Source organism: Mobula hypostoma, chromosome 29 (assembly GCF_963921235.1).
Source record: "Mobula hypostoma chromosome 29, sMobHyp1.1, whole genome shotgun sequence".
NCBI classification, from domain to species: Eukaryota; Metazoa; Chordata; class Chondrichthyes; order Myliobatiformes; family Myliobatidae; genus Mobula; species Mobula hypostoma.
Window position 1 is genome coordinate 25527766 of NC_086125.1, and position 6354 is coordinate 25534119.

Genomic DNA, 6354 nt, shown 5'->3' on the forward strand with positions numbered 1-6354 from the left:
ATCGCAATGCTCTCTAGCGCTGTCTTCAGCACCTGGTCATGACGCCGCCGGTAGTGACCTTTCCCCAAGGCTTTAGGGCAGCTGCTGAGTTAAGAGTTAAAAACACACGTGGACTAAGATGTTAACTGTCCTGTGCTATCACCAGTGGGATCATCAGCTGATCTGCCACCTGTCTTCAGGAGTTTCGACCCGCTTATGATCAAGACTCCCTCGAGGTGGTGGGCCAGCAGTGCTAAAGCACCACCTCCCACTGGTGAGCTTAAAAACTTGGCATCTGCCTCTATCAGAGTTGTTGGTCACTTCCATCCAACAGATTGTCTGTTCTTCAGGTGTCTATGCAACTACTGAAGGGTTTGCAAAAGATGTATAACACTGTCTGACTATCTGCCCCTCTGGACATACTTGGTCCACACCCATGCTGATCCTGTCTCTGCTGTCTTAGCTACAGCCCTGCTGGTTGACTTGATCTCTCTTCTTCCAGGACTAGTTGGCGTCTGACTTTGCCTTTGGCCTTGTCATAGCGAGGTTGTGAAACGGAGCCCAGCCCCGCTCGCCCAGTTGACACTGTCCCCACCGGAGCCCTGTGTCTCAGCCAGGACTCTGCTACCACCAGCCCTTCCTGTGCCTTCCACTTCCTGCCCGTCCGTACCTGGATACCTGCTGTTGCCACTTTAGGGTCCTTGGAATCCCTGTACTGCAGCACCTCTCCTGTGCGGGAAACCCTGAACTCCTCGCCCAGGCTGCTGAAGGGAAGTCACAGCTTATTGCACCTTCCGTACAGTGCTGCGCAGCTCAACGAGGTGGGCCCAGCCACCTTCGAAGTTAGTTACTGACCTTTCTCTCCAGCAACTCCACAGTTGTCACAGGCACCTCGTATACCAGTGGCGGCCACAGGATTCGGGGTGGAATCTAGAGCAACACAAAATGCTGGAGGAACTGTGGCCAGTTAGCATCTATGGAGAGAAGTGAGTGGCTGGTGTTTCAGGTTGAGACCCTTCATATTTTCCCTATACTTACAATGAGGAGTTTGCTTTCATGGAGAAATGGATGTCAGGTAATTTCTTTTACACAGAGAGAGGTAGGTACATAGAAGGTGCTGCCGGGGTGGTGGAGGCAGATATGTTAGGAACATTTAACAAACTCTTAGATAGACATGTGGATGATAGAAAAGTGGACGGTTATGTAGGAAGGAAAAGTTAGATTGGTCTTAGCATGCATTATAAGGTCAGCACGACATTGTGGAATGAAGACCTGTACTGTGCTATAATGCTCTGTGAGAGCAGTTAGGCTGAATAGGTGCATTTAAGCGTAAAGAAGGAAAAGAGGTTATACTGAGAGTTTGATGAAGAAAGGTTTTGAGGTGCATTATCAACAATTAAGTGGAATAATTGAGGCAAATGTCTTGCCCACGGTGCATTTGAACTGGACTGGCAAAAACACAAAGCTGTGTTAGGAGTTTGAGAAGATTTGGTGTGTCAGCATGTAATAATAAACCAGATTCTGAATGGTGTCAGAATGTTTTGATGAGGTGCTGGAGAGGGTTCATGAGGGAAATGTGGGCAATGTGGTGTGCTTCTGGAAGGCTTTTCTACGAAATTAAACCATGTAGCATAGAGGAGACACAGACTGCTCAGATAAAAAAAACCAGTAAAGTAACAGCCAGTAGAGGGTCCTTGTAAACGATTCTTTACTGGACTGGAAGAAGATAAATGATGGTGTTGCCCAGAAACTGGTTTTGGGGCTTTTGTTTTTTGCTTTGTTCCAGACTTTTGGGGGTGGTGGTGCACATCACAGTTTCTAAATCTATTTTATTGTCACTGACATATGTCACGAAATTTATTGTTTTGTGGCAGCATTACAGTGCAATACATAAATACTGTATACTATAAATTACAATAAGAAATATATATTTTACACTCTCTTGCTCTACACACATACACACATACATAGAAACATAGAAAATAGGTGCAGGAGTAGGCCATTCGGCCCTTCGAGCCTGCACCGCCATTTAGTATGATCATGGCTGATCATCCAAAGAGAGTGAACTACTACTGTAGTGTTCATGGGTTCATGCAACATTGAGGAATCTGATGGCGGAGGGAAAGAAGCTGTTCCTAAAACGTTCTGGGGAAGGATTTCGGATCAAAACATTGACTGATTATTCCTCTCTATAGATAATGCCTGAACTGCTGAGGTCCTTCAGCAGTTTGCATATGTTACTCTGGATTTCCAGCACCTCCAGAGTCTAGTGTTCCTAAAACACTGAGAATGTTTTCTCGGGCTCCTTTATCTCCTCCCTAAGGGTAGCATTGAGAAGAGGATATGTTCTATATGTTGGGGGTCCTGAGTGATGGATGCCTCCATTTTAAGGCATTACCTTTTAAAGATGTCTCAATGCCGGAGAGGCTAGTGCCCATGATGGAGCTGAATATGGTTGTGATTCACAGCATCGTATCGCTGGCCAGTGGTGCAGTGGTATCAGCATCGGACTTTGGGACGAGTGGTACCAGCTTCAAATCCTTCCGGCTGCTTGCACGTGTTCCATCCATTCTGGGCTGAGTGTGAAGCTGCAACTTGGCTTCGTAAAAAACAAAACAAAAATGCTAAAGAATGAGGAATAACATCACAGCATTGTGAATTTCTGATGAAGAAGATGGTGGTAGTTTACAGCAGGATATAGACAGGCCCGTGGAAAGTGCAGATGCAGAAAAAGTTTAATGTAGAGAGAGGTTCCACAGGATTGGAGGGTTAGAGATGTTGTTCCCTTATTCAAGAAAGGGAGTAGAGATAGCCCTGCAAATTATAGACTAGTGAGTCTTACTTCAGTGGTTGGTAAGTTGATGGAAAAGATCCTGAGAGGCAGGATTTATGAACATTTAGAGAGGCATAATATAATTAGGAATAGTCAGCATGGCTTTGTCAAACAACAGGAATTCTGCAGATGCTGGAAATTCAAGCAACACACATAAAAGTTGCTGGTGAACGCAGCAGGCCAGGCAGCATCTCTAGGAAGAGGTGCAGTCGACGTTTCAGGCCGAGACCCTTCGTCAGGACTAACTGAAGGAAGAGTGAGTAAGGGATTTGAAAGTTGGAGGGGGAGGGGGAGATCCAAAATGATAGGAGAAGACAGGAGGGGGAGGGATGGAGCCAAGAGCTGGACCGGTGATAGGCAAAAGGGACACGAGAGGATTATGGAACAGGAGGTCCGGGAAGAAAGACGAGGGGGGGGACCCTGAGGATGGGCAAGGGGTATATTCAGAGGGACAGAGGGAGAAAAAGGAGAGTGAGAGAAAGAATGTGTGTATAAAAATAAGTAACAGATGGGGTACGAGGGGGAGGTGGGGCATTAAGATGAAGCCACACTCAGGTTGGAGGAACAACACCTTATATTCCGTCTGGGTAGCCTCCAACCTGATGGCATGAACATCAACTTCTCTAACTTCTGCTAATGCCCCACCTCCCCCTCGTATCCCATCTGTTACTTATTTTTATACACACATTCTTTCTCTCACTCTCCTTTTTCTCCCTCTGTCCCTCTGAATATACCCCTTGCCCATCCTCTGGGTCCCCCCCCCTTGTCTTTCTTCCCAGACCTCCCGTCCCATGATCCTCTCGTGTCCCTTTTGCCTGTCACCTGTCCAGCTCTTGGCTCCATCCCTCCCCCTCCTGTCTTCTCCTATCATTTTGGATCTCCCCCTCCCCCTCCCACTTTCAAATCCCTTACTCACTCTTCCTTCAGTTAGTCCTGACGAAGGGTCTCGGCCTGAAACGTCGACTGCACCTCTTCCTAGAGATGCTGCCTGGCCTGCTGCGTTCACCAGCAACTTTTATGTGTGTGGCTTTGTCAAAGGCAGGTTGTGTCCTTACGAGCTTGATCGAATTTTTTGAGGATGTGATTAAACACATTGATGAAGGTAGAGCAGTAGATGTAGTGTATATGGATTTCAGCAAGGCATTTGATAAGATATCCCATGTAGGGCTTGTTGAGAAAGTAAGGAGGCATGGGATCCAAGGGGACCTTGCTTTGTGGATCCAGAACTGGCTTGCCCACAGAAGGCAAAGAGTGGTTGTAGATGGGTCATATTCCGCATGGAGGTCGGTGACCAGTGGTGTGCCTCAGGGATCTGTTCTGGGACACTTCTCTTCGTGATTTTTTTATAAATGACCTGGATGAGGAAGTGGAGGGATGGGTTAGTAAATTTGCTGATGACACAAAGGTTGGGGGTGTTGTGAATAGTGTGGAGGGCTGTCAGAGGTTACAGCGGGACATCGATAGGATGAAAAACTGGGCTGAGAAGTGGCAGATGGAGTTCGACCCAGATAAGTGTGAGGTGGTTCATTTTGATAGGTCAAATATGATTGTAGATTATAGTATTAATGGTAAAACTCTTGGCAATGTGGAGGATCAGAGGGATCTTGGGGTCCGAGTCCATAGGACACTCAAAGCTGCAATGCAGGTTGACTTGGTGGTTAAGAAGGCATATGGTGCATTGGCCTTCATCAATCATAGGATTGAGTTTAAGAGCTGAGAGGTAATGTTGCAGCTATATAGGACCCTGGTCAGATCCCATTTGGAGTACTGTGTTCAGTTCTGGTCGCTTCATCACAGGAAGGATATGGAAACTATAGACAGGGTGCAGAGGAGGTTTACAAGGATATTGCCTGGATTGGGGAGCTCGGGGGATGAGATGTGACCTGATAGAGGTGTACAAGATGATGAGAGGCATTGATCATGTGGATAGTTAGAGGCTTTTTCCCAGGGCTGAGATGGCTAACACGAGAGGGCACAGTTTTAAGATGCTTGGAAGTAGGTACAGAGGAGATGTCAGGGGTAAGTTTTTTACACAGAGAGTGATGAGTGCATGGAATGGGCTGCCGGCAATGGTGGTGGAGATGGATACGATGGGGTCTTTTAAGAGACTTCTGGACAGGTACATGGAGCTTAGAGAAATAGAGGGCTGTGGGTAACCCTAGGTAATTTCTAAAGTAAGTATGTGTTTGGCACAGCATTGTGGGCCGAAGGGCCTGTATTGCGCTGTAGGTTTTCTATGTTTCTATGTCTATGTATTTGTAAGGGGATGCATTTAGTAAGGATAAATGAGAAAAGGTTTTGAAAAAAGGTAATGAGATTAGCTAAACAGTGAAATGCTTCTTTTGCATCAGTGATCAACGAACTCCAGGGATGTGCTGGTGGGGCCTCCAGGACCTGTGGGCACAATGTCAGAATTGAAGGATGTCCCTTTCGAATTGAGATGAGGAGATATTTCTTTAACCAGAAGGGGATGAATCTGTGGAATTCATTGCCACAGACGGCGGTGGAGGCCAAGTCAGTGGGTATACTTAAAACGGAGGCTGATAGATTCTTGATTAATGAGAGTTATGAGGAGAAGGCAGGAGAATGGGGTTGAGAGGGATAATAAATCAGCCATGATGGAATGGCGGAGCAGACTCGTTGGGCGAATGTCCCGTTTCTGCTCCTATGTTTTATGGTCTAATTTGGGCCCTTTTAAATTTTTTAAAAATTAGAGATACAACAGGGTAACAGGCCGTTCCAACCCAATTACACCCATGCTCAGTTACACCCATGTGAGCAATTAACCCGCTAACTCATTTGTCTTTGGAATGTGTGAGGAAATCGGAGCAACTGGGTGATCATGAGGAGAATGTACAAGCATTTTACAGACCCTGGTGGGAATTGATCTGGTTGCTGGCATAGTCACGGTGTTATGCTTATCAATATTCTGCCATGCCACCCTGTAATGAAGTATAAACGCAGGAAAATCACACTGAACCTTTTAGAAGCGTTGGCTTGGCCTCAGCAGGAATATTGTGTTCTGTTCTGCTTTCCACACAAAGGATGTTGGAGACCGAGTTTTGGGATGAGAGACACACGTACGGGTTAGAGAGGCTGAGACTGTTTTAAAGAAAAGGCTCCTGAGGACAATTGACAGAAGTATATGAAATCATGAGGGGTCTCCATAGAGTAGCTAGTGGAAGGTTGTTCTCTTCGGTGAAGGGAGCAAGGGTTGGAGGTCATGGTTATGAAATGAAGAAGAAAGAGAATTAAGAATGGTGTGTGTAAAACCAATCTTGGTGAATGTACGGTTGGAGTTTAGAATGTGGGATCTACAGGTGCATGGAAGCAGGTTACAGTGGGAGGGAACTGGATCAGTTTTGTAAACTGTAAAGTGAAAGTATCCACTCACTCAGTGCCCACTTTATGAGATACACCTGTACTCCTGCTTGTTAATGCAAATGTCTAACCGGCCAATCATGTGTCACAAACTCATGGTCTCCACATGAGCACACTGATCTTGGAACTTCACATTAAACATAAACGTAGTTTATGAGTAC